Source organism: Pteropus vampyrus, unplaced genomic scaffold, assembly GCF_000151845.1.
Source record: "Pteropus vampyrus isolate Shadow unplaced genomic scaffold, Pvam_2.0 Scaffold109, whole genome shotgun sequence".
NCBI classification, from domain to species: Eukaryota; Metazoa; Chordata; class Mammalia; order Chiroptera; family Pteropodidae; genus Pteropus; species Pteropus vampyrus.
The window spans coordinates 331,264-353,055 of NW_011888890.1; the positions used below are offsets into that span (position 1 = coordinate 331,264).

The window sequence follows — 21,792 nt, forward strand, 5'->3', positions numbered from 1 at the left end:
TTTACCTCTACACTAATATTTATCTAGAACACACCTAGAGCATTAACTGTAAAAAACTTGAAATTTCTACAGTGTGCTTTACCAAGTGTCAGGATACGGCAACAGGACAATCTGTTCTGAAAACAAAAAACAAATAAACAAAAAAACCAGCAATAGATAAGTCTATCCAGAAACATAAGCTCCAGAAATTCTAATTTCTATCAGAAGTGCCACATCATTCTTTAGCATAGACAGGAAGAGAAACAACTTTAATGCTTTGGATTGGGTTAATAATTAAGTTTAAATATGAAATATTTGAAGCTACTTCTTGAAGCAAACTATTCTGCTACTACAGAATATAAATTAATTTTCATCCACTCATCTTTCCTATATAATTCTTCTCACAGGATGTTTATCTGCAAACCAATGTGTGTAAAATATTTTTTCTATTTCTTCCAATTTTTAACAGAAAAGTTGCACTATTTTAAAAGGTTATTTTTAATTAAAAAAAATCTTAATGAAAAATTCAAAAACATCAAGGGAACTTCCTATTAAAAAAAATTGGTAAATCTCTTTGTTAAACGAACTACCACTATTTTATATCTGATAAATCTAGATTTTTATTTTGCTAAAGGCAAGGTATAGTTATAAGGTCATAGCTGTAGCCAACGCTGTTTTCTTTCCATTGAAGACTTTTTTTTGGCACCTCTAGAAAGAAAACAAACAAAAAGATCAAGTAATAATGCCAGGGAGATCAAAGCAATTCTTTCTGTCAATAGTAGCAATTCATGCAAATCTCTAAACACTACAGGCTTTCTCTATAGAAAAATCTGCAAGAGAAGATCATTATGAAAAACACATCATAGAAATGGTATTGATTCCTAAATTTTATAAGTAGATTCTACTTAAGGACAAGCAACCTTGGTGTAGAAGAAGGAAAAGAAGGAAAGTAGAGCTAAGATTTACTGAGCACTAACCATGGTATTTCACATGCATGATAACAAGGCCTCTGCAGTTTGCTCTTTTATAGTGTAGTCATAATGAGTGGGCCCCTGAGCTAAGCTGTAGAGGATCTGAATTCACTCTTGGCCACTTACTAGCCACCTGGCTTTGGTGCAGTTTATTCAAGCTTTCTTTGTTAACACGTTCATCATCATGAATAGTAAAATAAGATTATTGTAAATATAAAATGAGTTAATTTATATAATGCATTTACAACCAGTGCCTGGCATATCGTACCAATTAAATATTATTACAATTTCCACTTTACTGATGAGAAAACAGAAGCTCACGGGTAAAGACACTTACCTTAATTTATATCCTTATTAATTGCGGCGCTTGGTTTCTAGTACTGGTCTGTCTGAAGCCGTGGCTAATGATTTCCTCTAAACCTTTACTACTCAAAGTGTGGTCTCTGGATCAGCAGCATCAGCATCACCTGAAGCCTGTTAGAAATGCAGAATCCTGGGCCTGCTCCAGACTCAGAGGCAAAATCTAGAATTGAATAAGATCCCCAGGTGATTCCTATGTACCTTAAAATGGAAAAGTGCTGCAGAACACACTACAGACCAATCAAACCTCAGCTAAGTGGAAAGATGGCAGAGAATCATTTGCATGTAATCTATTGCTTTAGAGACTTCAAGTATCCCAGGGTGGGTGGGGCTGGTCTTCAATACTTTAGGTTCTGCCTTTCTTCTTTGTCAAGTGTACTGCCTGGAAGCCAACTTTCAGGGCTGGCTGTTAGTTTGTCTCCGATATGAACCAATCAATGCTATTCATTCTGTCTCTCCCTCCCTCTCTCCTTCACCCCCTCTCTCCCCTTATCTCCCTCTCCCTTTGTCTCTCTCTCTCTTTCTCCTTCTTCATCTTTCCATCTCTATCTCCTTCTCCCTCTCTCCCTTTCCTTGTGTCTCTCTGCTCTTCTGTGTAGACTTTCTCCTCCCTCCACCCCACCCCCTGCCTCACTCTCACTCAAACTCTCTCATTTTTTTATTCCTAAAATAGTATTTTGAAGGATTTACTTGAGGCTGCCCAAAGATAGTTGTGCCCTATGGTTTTGAACAAAATTCCACTAAAGCATGCCTTTTTAAAGGCAGTAGTTTATGAAAATAGAATAGATTATGAAATTGGACAAAAACTGTATCCAAATGCTAATTCTTTCACTTAATTTTTTTCTTTAAACAATTTATTTAACCTCTGAAACTTTCTTTGTCTTTAAAAACAGCGATACTAGTAAATATGTCTCAGGGTTGAGATCATTGAATAAATTCAAAGTATGAGAAAGCACCTGGCTCAAATTTAAAACAAACAAATAAACCCTGACCTAGGACAGGGAGTTTCCTGTCAAAGTTAAGGAAACTTCCACAGAAGACCCATTACATTTAACGAGGGGAGAGGGGAGATGATGGCTGCCCCTTATGGAATGCAACAAGTTCAAACTGTATTTAAAGGAATGTTTTCTACGTTGAAAGACTAAAGCAATTGCTTTTATGTGGAACTAGCCCCAGGAAGGCTGTTTCTCAGAGAGAATCTTCCGTTTTATTTTAGTCTGTACAAATGTTGTGTAGGAGGATTATCATTAGTGAATTGTAAGAAATCTTGTCCCTTTCATCATGTGATTTAAAAAACAAAGAGTTACTCCAATCTTAAGAGAAATTTTTATATCAGAACTAACATTCTTTATATGATAGTATAGCATTAATTTTATTAATAAGGAATTGAAGGCAATAAGCAGAAATTTGCTTCCTGTTATCGTTTAGAATGTATGCTCCTTCCTTAAAGGAAGGTGCACCAGCACAGCATAAAGGCAGAGAAGGGCACTGGTAAACCTCCCTCAGTTCCGGTTCTCAGGACTAGAGTGAGCTCTGCACAATAGACGTGCCTTTCAAGTTGATGCAGCTGTTCTGCTCTATAGAGCACCCACTGAGTTAAAGGACAGACACTCCACATCCATGTGAAATCCTCAGACTCCAAAGCCTAATTAATTTTCTGAAATCTATCAAATATGGTAGAATCATGCATATAAAGTACATACATATTTTGGAATAAAAAATGATTTAAAGGTAAACTGAAAGAAAAACGTAAATTGTACTCAACTTTATTCTGTCCTTTTACTCTAATCACTCACTCCTTAAAGATTAAACTTAAAAGCAACATAAAACTTTTTGCCTAACAGTTTGGCTTTAGTTGTCTCATTGTTTTGTGTAGTTTGGCATACTTGTAGTTAGGTTTCATTACGATTTGCTGTTAGGTGCACATCACATAGGCACACCATTCCTGCATTTTCTCTTGATTCCTTTTCCTTTCTTTAAAAGAACAATGTTTAATAATAAGAAAAAAAATAAATAGCAAAGAATTCTGCACAGTTTGGGACAACATTTTCATTTCCCACTAAAATAGGTTTATGGAGGCTTGGCAGACCGTGTACACATAAGATTGGAGTACAGTTTTTAGTTTTTTTCTTCTTCATTGAAGTATTCAGATTTGAAAATGTCTAAGCATGAATAGCACTTCTCTAATGTCTATAAAATTTAGAATAATTATTTTTTCTTGTACACCCTGGGGCAAGAATGCCCTGAGAATTTCCTTCCCTTGGGAAACCACATGTAACTTGGGAGTTAAGAAAAAAGGATCTGGTCAAGGACAATCATGCAAATTGCTTCCTGTCTCACCCTGTAGAGAAACAGAGCTAATCTACTCCAAAATAGTTTAGAAGTACATAAGAAGGCTCTTAGATAGTCACATTGCATTTTTAAAATTCATTCAAATAAACTCAAGTTGCTTCTTGTATACTCCTTGTTAACTTTTATATATATTATGGAAACAAGATACATATATTTCTTTATATTTTATATAAATGTATACATATATTTTGCTTTTTACTGTTGTCAGTCTATATCTATCTATACCTGTGATATTGGGACTGACTATCCTGATTTAACCATAGTAACCCTTTGGAATACAGCTTCTGGTATTTGTCTTCCAGTTCTCTGTCCCCAGTAATATACTATATTTGTCATAATGTGGCTTAATGACTTAAAAGGGGAGATGTGAAGCGTTCACTTACCTTGGAGGACTAAACCTCTCATCCTGTTTCATAATATGAGAGCCTATAGGTCATGGATCATTCTGACTTTTCAGCAATTTCTCTATCCCCAGGGCTCCCACTGCAATATCTTTATCAGCAATTTACTTTAAATGAAGATTAGAATTCTATCTTGAACCTTCTCCTATGTGCAAAACTGGCAAGGAACATTCAAAAAGCTATCTTGCAAGCTGCGATTATTTCCTCTGCTCTGGAATTTGTACCAGCAGGTGGGGAAAGGGTGAAGATCCCTTTAATTCAGGGAGTACAGAATTAGAGAACTATACCATTGGGTAATTCCAAAGCATCCAGAATAATGTAGGAGCTCCATTATGCTCCCTAAAGTTACCAAGTTTCCTGATTTTCTCTGTAGCATAATATGTGGTCTTCTTTGAATAGCTCCTGAGATAAATAACATGGCTCATTTTATGATAGAAACTACCATATTTGATCAATTCTAAGTCATCCATATTTTTATATTTTAACTTTCCTGAAATTTGAATATGCCTTTTCTCTTGATGGTACATTACAGTTTGAATGCTGGTATTTTTTTGTTCTTAGTGGTACATAAAACCAATGTTCTATTTACAATCAAAGTCATCTTAGATTCAAAGAGTTACAGTATGCCTTTGTGTGTGTGTGTGCTCCTGTAACTGTATTTAAGGCTCTTTCCAAAACAGGGCATTAGGAGCCCCCTGGTTCAAATATGCCCCTAGGCATAGCCCACTGCTATCGTGCTTGGGGATCCATTCATCAACATTAAACCCCTAGATAGCTGTAACGAAGCAGGACCCTTCTTCCATGGCATGAATCCTTTGCTGATTTCCGAGGCGGCAGCAGGAGTCAACATGGAAAACACTGGGAATTTTCCTTTGGAACTGGGCTGGGATGAGAAGTGCCTGCAAGGAACATCACTATCTTTTCCCTGAACTTTCCCCCCAATTTCTGAAGATATAGCAGAAAAAAATCTTCTTTGAAGATACTGGATAATATTTCCAAAAAACAAAAACACATCCAATGCATTGTGCTTTCAGATATTCTGGGTTTAGTTCAGCTGCTAGATGAGCTGATTGATGCATTCACCTCCATAGCCAGGTAAGCCCACCTCCTTGAGGAAGCCCACTCTATTCTTGGTAGCATGATGGGGCCACTGAGAGATTGAAAGGGCCCAAGAATGCTGAGATCATCTGGAAATTCTTCCCCAATGGCAATTTCATGAATGAGGTCTTCCAAGTAAATGACACCCAACTTCCCCAGGTGTTCTTCAATCACTATGTTGTCTGTCAAAGGGATAATTTTATTCTTGACCTTGGCTTGTCCACGTTTCAAGATGAGACCTGAAAGACTTCAAATTTGGAAATCTCCAGGTCACATAAGATTCCACTACATGCAGCATGGTTTAGGAGGTCACTTTGACAAAAACACCACTGAAAATCTTCTTCAGGTGAAGGCTTGCAGTGATCCTCTTCATCATTAAACTCACCTCATTAATCTTTTAGATGTGTACAAAAAAGGCCAAGGAATGTTCATCTGGCACTTCCAAACCAAGAGGTTTCACTTCTAGTCATATGAAGTGCACTCTGCCACGTCGTTGCAGCCAAGCATCGTGTAGGAACCATTCCAGTTGCTTAAACCTGAGCTCGTTTCCTTTCCTCTGCTCCTTTTCCAAAAGTGTCTGTTTTGCCTGGGTGGCTTTGAGGGCTTGATAAGCCCTCCTCTTTTTAAAATTTTCTGGCACCAATGGGGTCTTTTTTCTTTGTTCTCCTTCTGCCATCTTTCACAGTACACCTTTCTAAGTGCCTCTTTATAGGGCACCCAACTTTCAAATCTGGAATCGCAATAGGAATCACAATCCTGGCCACCTCTGTATTCTATTCTCCAAAGCAAGAACATTCGAAAGTAAAATTTAAAATTAAACAAATTAATGAAAAGCAAACATATTTAGAAAAACATTTAACCTTTTAATTTATTGTCATTTATCATGAGCTGTTAGTCTGAGAGCTCTTTTCCTTTTAAGCCCACTTCAAGTACCCATAATAAATGAGGTCTCCATTTGCAAATAGTAAACCATGGTAGTCAAATAACTGCTGTTTAAGCATTAATCTCCACTTCCAACAAAAAGCACATCCTAAATTGGATCAATGTATTTGATCTGATCAATTACTACAACAGTGAAAGTGTCTGATATTCTGAATCAATTGTCATGACTGATTTAGTTAAACTGGAGTCATGATATTATTAAACCTTAAACTGATTGTTCCAAAGATCACTTGTACATTAGATTATCTTTGAATATACACTGAGAGCTAGGTATAGCTCTCCAGTGATTTGCTAGGTTCTCTAGATATTTAACCTTTGTTAAGATTTGTGCTTGGTTTTGACTCAAGTTAGAAAAGAAAGACTTGAGACATTTATTGAGCAAAAGCACCCTGAATACTTCATGGCTATTCACCAAGCAGTAATAGAAAATGAGAACCAAGAAATAAAAATCTCATCAGTGAAATCTCTTCTTCTGTCTCTCTATATATACCTCATGTGTTGGCTTTGGCAGCAGTTTGTACTTTGTCATACCAATAAAGTTTCTGAAATTCACTAGATATCACTTCTAGCAGGAAAATATCTGCAAGTATACTTATCTGCTTATGAACAAAAATATGTTTTACTTCTTTGAATGACATATCAGAAGCATTTATTTGTATTTGCAATACACATTACTAGCTCACCTCAAAAATCTGTGAACACATCCACATTATTAAACCATCACTCATAACTTTAAAAACATACTAACTAGAAAAGCATACAGAGTTCTCTCTACCTCAAAACATTTCATTGTACTGCTGAAAGAATTTTACTTGATTGAATGGAGAACTGCTTTTAAATTTTCTTTGGGGAAATTTAGTTAAAACTTTCCACTCTTAGACTCGCTTCAGACTGTAATTTAAATCTTTGAACACACACACATGCATATATACTGTATTTTATATATCTAAGGTGAAACTTTTTGTCACAATTCTAACATTACTGAAATATGATACATCTTATAATCAGTGGCATGATATAGTTGAATTGGCAGTGTCTTCTTTCTTTATGATAAAAATAATGTGAAGTCTTACAACCAATGCTATCTTAGATAAAACATAGAATGAAGATGATATAATAACTAGTATTTATGGTTTACACTGTCTCAAGTACTGCTTGAATTAATATTTTAATTAATAGTCACAAATACCCTTCAAAGCAGATATTATTAGATAATATTTACAGATGAGGAAACTAAAGCCTGGGGAATTGAGCATAACTTGCTCATGCCGTCGTTTATAAATGTGGAAGTTAGGATTTGGATTCAGGTATTCCTGACAAACCAAAGCTCATTCTTTTAAGAGGTGCATAGTGAACCAACTTAAAAAACAGCAACCCATGTTCACTTCTGTTCAAAACTCTGCATTTAAAAAGTAGTGTAATTTCTGACGGCACTCTCACAATGATAATAAAGTTAGACTGATGATGGCATCATTAGGTGGTAAACTCATTTATGCTTCTGCAAAGCATTAGCCTATTCAGGCAGAATAGCTTGTTTTCCTTCAATCTATATTTTTTATAGACCCTCTTTGGGTCAGGCACAGAGCTGATTAAATACTGGAGGCAGGTAATGAGGAAAGGAATTCAATTTAAAAGAAACTGAGAAGCAAGCCCTAGGTCAGGATTAAGAAACAGCAGATCTGGGTTCTATTGCAGGAACCTGCTGTCACTGTCTTGCTGTGAGATATGAGCTGTGAGATATAAGATATGAGTCCCTCCCTGTGACTAGTTTTCTGCATAACAATCTCTGTACTACATCTCATGACTGTGATGATAAAATAAGATTAAATAAGATAAAGTAGTTTGCAGAGCATAAATGAAAATACACTTGGCATTATTAATTTCTAGTTGACTTGTAATACACAGAATCATTGACCACAAGCCCTTTCATGCAGACCCAGAACATTACAATAGAAATGTGTGTGAGAGAAAGCAGAATTAGTCTCTAAGAATCTCAAAAGAAACACTGGATAGCTCTGTATTAGTTCATTAGCATTGATTATATTAGCATTGTTTCTACATATAGGCATCAATTTTTAGTTCTCTTTGTCTCTGTCTCAGACTCTTTAGCATAGTGGATAATATATTACCTTCAGTTCTAGAGGCAAACAGATTGAGTGAATCCCAGCTTTACCACTTAATTGTGCTACAATGATGTTACATAACCTCTCTGAGTTTCATTTTCCTATTTCCAAATGGGAATAGCACCTTCCATTGAAGGTATTTTTGAAGACTAAATGGCATAAAGCACTTAGAATAAGGCCAAACACATAATAAGGCTTTAATAAATATTGATGGTTTATTATTATACTAATAGATTGCAACCATCCATCATTATTTTAATCTCACTAAAAACTCCATATGAACATAGCAGCTCTGGTATGGAAAATGTGAAAATACTATTCTCGGCACCATGGATGATATAGAAATAATTAAGACTATGTTCTTGAAGAAATTACATGTGGTTTAATTTCTGCCAAATAATTATTTTGCTCATTTAGTTAATCTAATTTGATATATTATAGAAAGCAATGAACTAGCATTTTTATTAAAAAACAAAAACAAAAACAAAAACAAACTAGGCTGTCATTACATAATCTATAAAAACCAACTTGATCCAAGCAATAGTCCTGGACTAACACCAAACATTATTCCTTTCTCCAGTTGAGTCATTGTGTTTACATAAGCAATTTGTCCTCGCAATGCTGGTTGAATGCTCGATTTCATTTCTTCCATTCTTTACATGAAGACAGCCACTTCTGAGCCCTTGGAAATCTTCTCCATTTTATCAACCTGTTGTTTCCTTCCAGATGATTTTGACACATTAAATTCCTGCGTCTGCTATATTGTTGCCCATCCTGGCAATCTCTCCAAATTTTTCCTGAAAATTTACCTCAAACACCCTAAGCTGACTTCTTTTAATTTTTTTCCTACATTCCGTACCATACCATTTTCATCTTTGGGAGGCAGTTGAGATGAATGACTTTGGATCCCCTGAATTCGAATTCTAACCAGCTGTATGACTTTAAGTGAGTTACTTCTTTTTGTTTCAGTTTCGTCATTGGTAAAACAGGGTTCTTAATGATAGTGCCCATTATAGAGGTTTGTTGGGACAGTTAAATGAGTCAATATGTGTAGAATGCTTAGAATCATACTTGACACATAGTAGATGGCTATATAAATGTTTGCCATTATTGTTACTGTTTGTGATCTCTCACCCTCGGTTGTTGATGCTGTCAGATGTATTAATAATTTTATATTCTAACAAATTTAGATGACGTGAAATAAGAACCAAACAGCAGAGGGAACAGATATAGAACACAGATCCATGATAAAGCTACAATGAAATGGGAGAATTATAGAAGGATAGAGAGCAGAACATTTCAGGTAGATGGAAATTAAAAGTCTTAGCAGTCTGAGAACAGGTAGCTAGAGTGAAGGACTGGAAAAGATAGATGGAAGAGTGTCAGTAGTCATCATTTTCCACAGCATGATGCATTGAAAGAGAGATTTCAAAGTACCAAGAACTAGATAAATGTAGAGTGAAAGGCAGCAGTCAGAATTTAGAATAAAAAGAACAGAGACTGGCAACTTTGTGAAGATATTAGAGATGAGTAGGGTATGGCAGAGGAAGGAGCCCATGGCGGTGGGGGTGGGGGTCAGGTCAATGCTGGAGAAGTGAGAGAGAACTTCGGACATACTCCTGTGGAGATTACCAATAGGGAAGATGAGCTTTTATGCTGCTTCTCAAAAAAAAAACAAAAAAACAAAAAAGTAGGGTGATGAATGAGAGGACAGTAATAAAGAGAGACAGGAGTATGAAGTAACAGAAAGGCTACTAGACAAGGAGTCAAGACATTGAGCTTCTCTATTCCTAGCTCTTCCAAGAACCAAGGGCATGGCCTTAGGCCAGTCTCTTAACATTACTGGGCTAGATAAATTTAAGATTCTAAAGTCCTTTTCACCTCTAAACCTGATAATGATACATGCTGAGATGAAGATAGGTAGAGAAAAGGTGGGGGTGTGTGTGTGTGTGTGTGTGTGTGTGTGTGTGTGTGTATACACACATATGGTAACTTCTGCTCTTAGGAAAATAAGTCAAGGTCATCTCTGTGAACCAATATCACAGACAGGCACATGGATGAATCTTACTTGCTGAGTGAAAGAAGCCAGACATAAAAACTTCATACTGTATCACCATGGTTATATGAAGTTCAAAAACAGGCAAATCTGATCTTCCATGTGAGAAGCCAGAAGAATCGTTACCTTTTAGAGTTGGTAATTGAAAGGAACATTCTGGGGTGCTAAAATGTTCTCTATGTTGTTCTAGGTGGGAATTACACAGGTGTGCCCATAGGTGAAAATAATGGAGCTGCACACTTAAGTTTTGTGAACTTTACTGTTGTAAGTTGTACCACAACTACAAAGAAAAATAAGTGAAGATTCTAATTGAAGAAAGAGAGAAAAGCATCTGCTCAAAATAAAACGAGGGTGAGAAATCGAAGGCCTTGGGGCAAGGCATTTTCTGTGGGGATGGTGCCTGGGTCAACGAGAGACAGATAAATTGATTGGTTCATAACAAGCACTACCCATCATTTGTAATGATTTTACAAATATATTCCATATACACTCATGATATATAACATATATACATTAGAACAACAATTTTCAAAGTGCTCTGCTAAGTTCCAGTGCCTCGTAGAGAGTGCTCAGGTCACTGTGTGGGGTGAAGGGAAGATGGGTGACCCAACAGCCTGAGCTTCCTGTCCTATATTGGCTACTACAGTTCTACTTTAATCTGTTTTATAAATTGTGGTTCAGCCATGAGAATTAATATGTAAACAGATTCTATTGCTAAAAATGTTTTAAAAAATTGTAGGAAATTACACACAGGTTACATGTGATCTAAAACTTCATTTTTTAAAAACACGGGGTCATTGGGAATTTTTAATGAAGAATTAACAGAATATTCAAATTATGTTTACTTTCCTCTTCAAACTAAAGGTCCTGTGCTCATTGTGGGATGTCAGGAGCATGAATGAGTGAAGTGCGAGTCCTTAAGTAGTTTAAAAGCCATGATGAAAAGCCCCACAAATTGAGCCACACTGTTTCTTATCTTCCAATATTACACATTCTGGATGAAAGGAGTGTTGCTTTTTTTTTTTTTTTTTGGTCTGTCAGTCTTGTCTTCTCATTCTCCAGTATAGGAAGTCTTGCTTGAACTCTCCTCTCTGCCAGGAGAATTTCTGCCTCCTTTTTTGAGTTTCTAAAGCAGGGGTGCACCTCAAGAGACCTGGAAGGATAATGTGATTTTATGAGTGTTTTATGGAGTGTTTGTCATACTCGAGTTCCTTATTTATACATTGCGGGGTGAGGGGAGGAAGGAGGTGCTTATGATGATGACTGTTATAATTCTACCATGCATCTCACCAACTGGAGTTTCCTGTTTTTGCCACCTTTGACAGCCACCTCTGCCTCCTACCCTGCAGGTTCATTTTCTCTCCATCTGTTCAATTGATATCTATGACATTCATAAGGCATTTGTTTTCATACCTCTCCAGATTTAAATATCGTTCATTGTTTTTGTGCTTACTCAGAGCTCATGTCCATCATCAGTGCAGTGACTGCGTGTAACACTTTAGACTTTTTCTTTAGTTAAGTTTCCTTTTCCAGGGGCCTAGTGGATATTTGAAAGTCCCTAATCACGAATGTTGGCAAAGTCTTTCACTCTGTGTGCGTGTGTGTGTGTGTGTTTGTGTGTGTGTATGCGCACGTGTGTGTAAGAGAGAGAGAAAGAGAGAGAGAGAGAGTCAAATTGCCTTCTAAAATGCCTACCTTGATCAATGAAGCTATTCACTTTTTATATTTACATTTATTCCTTCTTATATACCTTGGCATCTCTATGCACAAAAACTGCCTCGATTGATATAAATATATTTAAAATAGGTATTCTAAAATAGTTTCAATTGCAACATTATATTTGCCATTAAAAAACCCCAATGTGAGCTGTGTATGCCGATGTAGCCTTTCTTTGGCCATCTTATTATTTTAAGCATCTCTGTGTTTTGTATTTCATATTTTGCTCAGAGATTTGATGCTGGCTAACTAAAATCAGGGGAAAAATATCTCTACTTTGTACTTTCATACCATGAACTGTTCTTCAAAAGGTGAACATGTTTTTAATCTGTAATAGTATAATTTATGTTCTAATGAGCAAGGAGTTGTAGAGGATCAGATTAGAGAAACATTGAGCCGTTGGAACAGCACACCGCATTCCTGAACTTCCCACACAAATGTTTCCATGCACTTTAGCCAGTTCCAAAACCTCAGGTTTCCTATAACCTCATGAGGAGCCTCCTGCTGCTATCCTTCCCTGATAAGCTCCAGATATATTTATTTTACTGTCTCACCTTCTCCATCAAATGAGATTAGAAGGAAATAAGGGGCTCTTGGCTTTTATAATTTATTATCCTTTAGAGAATTAATGTTTGTACTTTTTAGCTACAGAAAGCTTTGTTCAAACAAAACATTACACTAAAGCCAAGAGTGGGAAAGAGATAAATGTTCAGTTGCTCCAGGTGAATTAGGGTGGAGACTCAAAGCCCTAATTGCCTGGCCCAGTTCTACCTGACAGCACCCCCAGAAGAGCTCTTCAGAGCAGTAGTTCTCGATTCTGGTTGCCACTAGAATTATCTGAGGAACTTCTTAAAAATAATTCTGCTCAGAACCCACCCCGGATATTATGATCTAATCTATAAGGGTTAGGGTCCAGATGACTGTTTTTTTCAGGGCCCCAGATGTTCTCCTGTGAAGCCATGGTTAAGAACTCCTGCTTTAGAGAGCAGTGCTTCTCAAATGTGAGTATGCAACAGAATCACCTGGGAGCTTGTTAAAGCTCAGTTGACTAGGCCCCACTGCCAAAGTTGTTGACTCTGTGGGTCTGGAGGGGAGCCCAAACATTTGCATTTCTAATAAGATCCCAGGTGATCCAGGAAATACATGTTGAGAACCATCATTTTGGAGAAATGGTGAAATTGACCAGGATTATACCGCTTCTGCTAGAATCTGAGAAAAAATCGACTTCTACTGGTTTCACTCTTCTCTATAATTTTTTGAGTTGAAAAATGTAATTCTTATGCCCAGTCGAGCCTATCACAGAAGATATCAATTATTTGGGGTATATAGGGTGTGGGATTATGCTTCTCTTTCAGTTAAGCCTTGCCCCCAAACTTGCCACAGTGTTTTGTGGCATAACTAATTATATTGGAAACAATTTTTGAAATTATAAGAACACTGGGACAATATATTGAAAAGAAATCTTATTTTAAGATAAAGAAATGAACAAGCACAATAGGGTATGCAAAGTGAAGCATATAGGTCCACATGTCATGTTGGGCAACGCGGAGCAGACAAAGGCCTGCATATGCCTTTGAGGAAATTAACCAAAGCATCACTAAGCCAGCTGGTTGCCTTCACATCTTTTCCCATGCATTTCTCCTCCTTTCCAAATAGACAACTCTAGGGAGAGGGGCAGTAAAATATTTACTTCATGATATTTGGGGGCAACCAAATTTGGAAAAAGGAGTTAATAATTATGGAAGGTTAAACAAAGTTTTGAGACTTGAGTAGACTTCTCACTGGAGTATCTGCTTGGGCACAATAGGCTAAGTCACTTAGAAGCATAAAGCAGATGAGCTCAAGCTAGGTGTCTTGAACAGGGAGGATGAGAGTGTATAGAACCTAGGTACTAAATTCATGCCATAAACACAGATATAACAAGGCATGAGTCAGTGGGAAAGGTTCATTCCGTGTACCCCTAATTTCCTACAATGTACACAACAATCGAGGCAAGAATTTGGAGAGAGGCTGGTTGGCATGGGAATGGTTGGTTTTGACTGTTATGGGTTGAATTGAGTTTTCCCAAAATTTGTATGTTTAAGTCCTAATCGCTAATACTTAATACAACTTTTTTTTTGGAAATAGGGTTGTTGTTGATGTAATTAGTTAAGACGAAGTTGTTAGGGTGGACCTAAATCCAATATGCTAGTGTCCTTATTAAAAGGGGAAATTTGGACAGACACATACACATAAGGAGAATGCCATGCTAAGAAAAAGGCAAAGATTGGGATGATGCTTTCACAAGCCAAGGAACCAACCCTGCTGACACCTTGATTCAAGCTCCTAGCTTCCAAGATTATGAGACAGGCTGTCGTACTTTGTTATGACAGCTCTAGCAAACGAACATACTGACCCAGATCAACATGTCAGATAACTGCGCTGTGGGAGAAAGCCCCATGTGGCCCCTCCTAGAGAACTCAAGATGCCATCTCATGAAGGAGCCAATGTTAGATGAGGCACAGAAGGTCAGTCATGACCGCCCAGAATAGAAGCAACAACCAACAGATATAGGTCCACAGGAGCAGCCAGTAAATAAATAAGACAATAATAAACACTTTCCTCTTTCCTTCTCATTGCTTGTCCTAATCAGGGTTACTGGGTCTTGAAGAGGGAGCCTCATCACTTAACCACACCAGACAGTCAGAGCCCTAGTTCAAAATTGCTGGGAGTAAGAATGGTGGGAAAGTAAGAGGTGAGATTTAAATTACTTGAGATGGAAGTTTTAAGCAAGCTTGAATTTTAATAATCCAAAAGGACAGGAAAGTCATAGCTTTTACTCAAGATAGTGCTAAGGTGAGACCAAAAATAGTAGTGGAAAGTTGAGACCAGAGAACCATTCAAGTGTTTCATGATTATAACCCCCTGAGACTTAGACTTATTGGAACTGTCAAAAACAGATGGTAATAATAATGATAAAAATAATGCATAGCTAATATTTATATTGAACTTAAAATTATAATTTTATATAAATTTTACATAAGTTTTTAAAATAAATTTTTATATAAAAATTGTATATTTTATTTTAATGTAAAATTAAAATTTACATACATCATGCCAATTAATTCCTATAGAGTCCCATAGAGGAAAATCCAGCCAACCGGCAAGGGTTAAGAGCCAGGATTTGAACCTCAACTAAGGAGATCCACAAGTGCCTGAGGTCCTCATGGCACTATACTGCCCCTATTTGCTTTGTTTCTGAACCTCAGTGCCTTGTCTGCCTTCCACCCTGAAATAAGCTCTCCTCATGGCCTTCTCTGACATGCTCACTGAGGTTTATTGCAGCAACTTCCTATGACATACAGCTAGGAGGTATGGCTATTCTAAATGTAAACAAACAATCTTCAAATACTCAGATGGTTTTCATTCCCCCCTCAGAATTTCTGAAAATAAGTGCCCAACTTTATTATTTACTCTAAAAAGAAAATCATAATCCTAATTTTAAGGACTAGGTCATCAACCTACCCTAATTCTGATTACTGTGACCTTAGTTATGACTCAACACTTCATTAAACAATGTTAGGTTAATGAGAAAGATATAATTGTCACCCACGTTAAGAAATATGTCAGAATATAACTTTATGCATATACCATGGTTCCAATCAATTCCAACAAAAAAAATTCAAAACATTAACAATGGTTATTCCTGGCTGAAAATACAAAGAATAATTTATATTTTATTTTTTTATCCTTCTGAATATTCCAATTTCCTTACAGTGAGGATCAATTTCTTTTTTAACTAGAAAAATATATTTCTGCAAGGTACTGTACTCACTGCCAAATACTTCAGCATAACAAAACAGTTACCTCCCTGAATTTCAGTGGCCAGATAGAAAAACATTTCCTGGTCTCATCAATATTATTATAACACGTTTTACCCTTAACAATTTCATTTCTGCCCTTTTCCAACATTTTCAAAATATTGTATCTCCTTTGCCTCTGTTTTTATTAGTGTGGTCATATAGTATACCACGATTGAAAATGCTAGAGGAGACTTTGTGGCTTTTATTTCATTTTTGGTAAACCAGTGAAAACAAAATTGATGATTTTTCCTTATGTATAAAGTATCTTTCATTGTGCAATTGGTTATGAAATATTCTCAAGTTCCACTCCAAACCCTATCCTGTATGCTGAAATTTATAAGAAAAGGAATTATTTGAAAGTTTTGAGTAAAACAAAATTACTGAACAAAAATGGATTTGCTGACCATCTAGCCCATCGTTCTCATTTTATAATTGAGAGAATAAATGCCAGAATAACTTGTCCACATTGATTTACCCTGCACGCCTCAGAGCCCAAGCAAGAAATCTACTCCAATCATGTAAAAATGAGAGGCCCTCTAGGTACTTTAGCAGATAATAGTTAGGTAATTGTGTAAAAACTTATTTTATCAGCTGGTATTAAGGGTCTTCCTAAGGAAGAAACTGGTTTTTTTTAGGAAAATACCTCGATAATCTGCTTGGGGCTGAGGCTGAAGCCTGGAGGAAACAGTGGTTAGGAGAGAGAACTACCCTATTCTGCGTAAGAAATGAATGTAGTTTAAGTGTGGGAGAGGCAGCCCGTTTTGCTGAAATGGCCAAGGAAATTTTTGGAACAGAAAAATCTAATATTCAATTTTATGCTGTTCCAACAATGGGACAACTGCAAGCTGTAGCATAAACAATAAGTTTACTGGAATCAGGAAATCACAGAGGGGAAATAACCACTGGTTATTTGAAATATTGGGGAGGACATTGAGTTTCCTCAGGGCAAATAGTGGAGTTTTGATTCAGTCATCTCTACATTTTTGGATATAAGGTATCCCCACTTGATATATGAGATATATAGTATAATAGTTATCAGCTACCATACAGCCTTTTATGTGTCAGGCACTGCCATAGCAACTTTTCATATATTACTTGTAATACCTAGAACATCTCTATAAAGCAGTTATTTTTATTTCTTACTTATAGATTAGGACAGGTAGGCTTAGAGAAATTAATAATTATATGCAAATGTTGCCTCCTCCATTTACTAGCAGGGTGCTCTTGAGGAGGTCATTTAATCTCTGAGTATCTGTTTTCTCACCTATGTAATGGTGATAAACTATGTTAAAAAATAACTGTGTTAATATTTAACACTTTAACTGTTATGGAAATCACCTAGCACAGTGTCTTAAATGATTAATGATGCTCAATAAATGATTTAATCAATGAAAATTAGGAGAAAATAAACATAAGTTTGGAAATAGTTCTTAGAAGTTGAAATAGGCAGAGTCAAGGGAACTAAAATATGATACATTCTCTATTTATTCTTATTCACAGTCTACAAACATAATTGATGAAGTAAACTGAACTAGCCTATCGTAACATGATGGTGACACATTTTTCTTCTATTCTTAAAATTAAATTTGCTAAAGATTGGGATCACGAAAAGCTTAGCTATATTCAATATTTTTTGCGTCTGTCTTTTGTTCCTCTTACTTCATTCTCCTTTGCTCTTCTTTCTTTACATTTTTTTTTTTACTTTAGAGAATGGTTTTAAATAAAATGAATATTATAACTCGAAGCAGGTCCCCTGACCTGTAGACCTTGCAAAGGGATGTAAGGTTCATATTCTTTATAGCTAAAATGTAAGCTCTCTGAAAGTAGAGATTTTTATTTTGTTCACTGGTGCCTCTCAAGTACCTAGGATGGTGGACGACATACAGGAGACCTTCAAAAAGCATTTCTGGAATGAGTGAAAGTTTCTTTAAAAATTCAATTGATCAATTCTTCTTATATTATTATGCCACAGAATTGTACTGCTAGTAGTAGCTCTAAAATTGTTGTTCTAAAAGAAATTTTTCTGGTGGGGCTCAAAAGTGACCCATAGTGGAACCTCTGTGGATGATGGATAGGCTGGATGCTCCTCCATAGGACTGTAGGTAGGAAAAAGACACTGCCTACTCAAACTCTGGCCCCAAACACAGGCAGTGGGCACCTCGATCTCTAAGGTATTAATGGCCAATTGCAGCTCTATTTCCTAGATGAAGTAACTGAGGTCTAGCAAAAAAGTTATAAAACTGAATGTGGAAGCCTTTACACCATTAGTGGTTTTCTGAACTGCTGACCACAAGACCTCTATGTTTAACTATTTCAAAACAATTGTTTAAACTCATGGACGTGCAATAGACTGGCTACTTTATTTGTACATGGGAAAAAACAAAACCATAGGCACAGTGTACTGTTTCCCTCCCTCCCTCCCTTCCTTTCTTCTTCTATCCTATTCTCCTCCAATGTTATGTTGTATTTTGTTTTCTTTAGTGAACTGGTAATTCCCCCCCAGGGACTAATTTAACCTCATAGCTTTATAAATTAGAAAGATTTGGTGAAGAATTTCTCTAAAGTCTGTGCACAGGCTAGCTGTAGCACTCTGCCAACAAGAATTTGAATTTGGTGTAATTCATTGGGAATGTTTAAGAACTTGGCATTTTCAATATTTCTGCTGCCTGTGATATTAAATTAAAGAGCCCTCGCTGTTCCTTTTGCAACCCCCTCAGCTAGAAACACAGACCTTGACCTCTGACTTTACCACTCCCTCAGCTCCCTTAGGAGAAAGAAATGCTGGCCCCAGAATGGCTTCCTCAGAGAAGGTAGTTGTCTTGATAACAAAAAGCCCAACACGCCCTGATTACTTCCATGTAGGTTTTAATGAAGGTAACGTGGAAGAGTCTTGGGCACCTTGAAATCTCTGCACAAGCAAGGAGGAGTCCTTTGACAAAAGATATCCAATGCTATTGTTAAGACATACAATACCTAAACTGGAGTTTTTAGTGACTCAGTCAGGCAGCTGCTGGTACTTCCCCATAGCTCCAATCAGATCATTGGATTATTGCTAAAGTCAACTGGTCTCTTCATAGATGATCTATAGGGACTAGAAAGCTAAAAATATATCCCCCAGAAACTGATATTTTGTAGAGAATGGACAAGAATATCTACAATGTTTGCCATATAAACATCTGTGAAATTAATAAAAAAAAATTTTAGAAACTATACACATACAGATAGGATTACATAAGGATTTGTAGGTAAGAAATAAAGCATACAAACTTCCAAGTCAGATCTCTTCCAAATCTTTTCCTCTTTTCTCTCCTCTGTTTTTCATCAACCAGTTGAGGTCACACAGCTGTGATTCAGGCCCTGGTGACATAGATGAATCAGAGATGACACAAGAGTCCGGAATTCTTGGCCAGCCTTACAACAGATTATTCATCTATCAACCAGAAATGATGCAGTGTTCTGATTCAGTTATTGTGGCCCAAAATAAAGTTGTGGGTCAGGAAAACATTAATACTTTCTATCATCAATTTTGATGGTAGGCTATTTTGGAATCATTACCATTAATAGCAGAGCCTCCTGTCATTGTTCTGCTTCTTCGCTTAACACATTATTATTTTTTTTTAAATCAATAATTGGAAAAGTGTTGTTAGTTTTTTAAGTCTTCTCTAAAATACTTGGGCGCTATTAGGTTATTTTCTATTACTCAGCCTCCCATATGAAATACTTTTCTTAATTCAGGTTGAAAAATAAAATTTGATGTAAAAAAAGCAAAATTGATGGTATAAACTATTAATGTTTACCTGAGCCTGAACTTTAGACATAGGTTTCCTGGTGGACCATGTACTAAGGCCATCAAAGGATATCTATCAAGCATGTCCCCAATCAAGTTAATTTTATTTCACTTTCACTTTAAAAAAAATGATTGGTTAACAGCTTAGACTTGAGAGTCTAACTGGTCTAGATTCCATTAGTAGCTGAACTACTTATTTAGAAAATAGTTTATGGTTTAGAAAATAGTTTATGTACCTTAATTTTGAAGACTCACTTTCCTTTACTGTAAAATGAGAAAAATAATATTTTACTGATTGGTTATAAAAAATGAATGATATAACGTGTATCACATGCTTAGCACAGTGCCCAAGCTAAATGGCACCTGGTAGCAAAGTATGATGTATGATCCTAGGGCTTGATTCAGCCATTGAGGCTCATAGTTGAGAATAAAGAAATCACTGAGAGTCAAATATGCGCTCCAAATCCAATGTTTAGAGAAGCGTCATTTGTAGAGGCCTGTTACCTCTCATGGGGCAGTGAGAAGTCAGCCCATTTCAGAGTGGAGCAAAGAAGAGTGGAAAGGATGACAGAGGAGGGACTAGGAGTGGCCATTCTGCTTTAGAGAAGTACAGTGCAGCTGAGGAAAAGCTACTCCCCCATCTTATTTCCTTGTGAAAGAGAGGACAGGAGTGCTTTCCTTCATTGAAGCCAAATAAGAGGGCCTTCAAGATTTGGGGAGGCTGCAATATCATACTCTACAGTCCTGTTTAGCCACTTGCTTGCCTACCTGAAACTTGCCTTCTAAAGTGTGGGTAATAGCATTAGAGAGGGATGCTGAGATTTCCAAGCTGCATAACCCGGGTTGGAGGGAGGAGCTCATAGTTCAGATGAAATGGAGGGCCAGTGATGCTGTGAGATCACAGAGAGAATTGGGGTCCCCTGGAGGAAGAGGGAGAGTTTCTCGAGGAACCGGCAATGAATGCTTGGAAAAAGGATGACTTCGAATAGAAGAGTGAAGCTCTAAAATGAATGATCAAATCATAAGAACAAAATAACACCACTTTAATAACTATCCATAAAGCTGGACAGATCTATTACTGGAACTCCCTACTCAGGAGGAAAAGGGGAGCTTCTTAAATTATATTTATACTGTCTTGGAGCCAGTAAACAGAATATGAAACATTTTAAACATTTTTTCAGGCTCAATTTAAAAAAGTGATAACTTCTGATTTTGTGACACTTATGTTTTTCACTTCATGGAATTTCTATGGGCTTAGACTAGTGTTTCTTGACCTTTTTAATTTAAAACAAATTTTTGTCCCTGTAGAAGCCTTTTCAGTTTTTTTTCATCATTTTCTCTCCCTCATAAAATCTTAATACCCCAGCTATACTGTATATCCCTTTATGTGTTCTGTGTATATCTGTGTTTTATACATAACAGAAGTTTTCTACCCCTCAAGAACCAATTTTCACCCTTTTAGGTACAATACTACCCCTGCTGAGAATGGACTAGACTAATGGAAAGACAATCTTCTAGCCAGGGTGAGCACGAGTTTCCTCATCTCTAAAATTAAGAATTCAATTCAATGAACATTTTTCATGCTCTAGGCACCTTTCCAGGACCTAGTGATACAAAGGTGAAAGAGATATGATACTATTCTTAAAGAGATGGTTGCTGTGTGTTCTACGGAGAGCACTTCCAGTAGGTAATATCTGTACCTTCTATAGAAAGATCTGTGATGGAATTGTAGTTTTCTTTGGGTGGTTTTATGGGACTTTAAAACTTTTTTCTTTTTTTAAAAAAATTAATGTTAATCAAAATAAAAAGTGTATTTTTGCTTGAAAAAGAATTCTTAAAATGTTAGAGTTGGAAGGACTCTAGATATCATCTCATCCAAATTTCTTGGGTCTTTAGATACATAGAGAAGAGTCGCTGCCACTGGCTACTTTATTGACAGTAATTATTCATCTGGTGCTATGGTTTTAGTCCCAACTGTGTTACCAGTAAACTAAGTGACCATGGTTAAAATATTGACCATTTTTGGGTCTCAATATTCTCAACTATGTAGAGGGTAAACTAGAGGACTTTTCAAAGCTTCCTTCAATAAAACAATTTAGGAGTCTAAGATTTTTTTTCTTATGTGCAAAATGAAGTTGTGCCACAATCAAAGACAATGTAAAAAT

General features: G+C 36.5%; 1 pseudogene; it reads right to left on the reverse strand.

Annotated features, from left to right (window-relative positions):
* Positions 1-5,108: 5,108 nt before the first annotated feature.
* LOC105295573 lies at positions 5,109-5,837 on the reverse strand (annotated as a pseudogene).
* Positions 5,838-21,792: the final 15,955 nt, after the last annotated feature.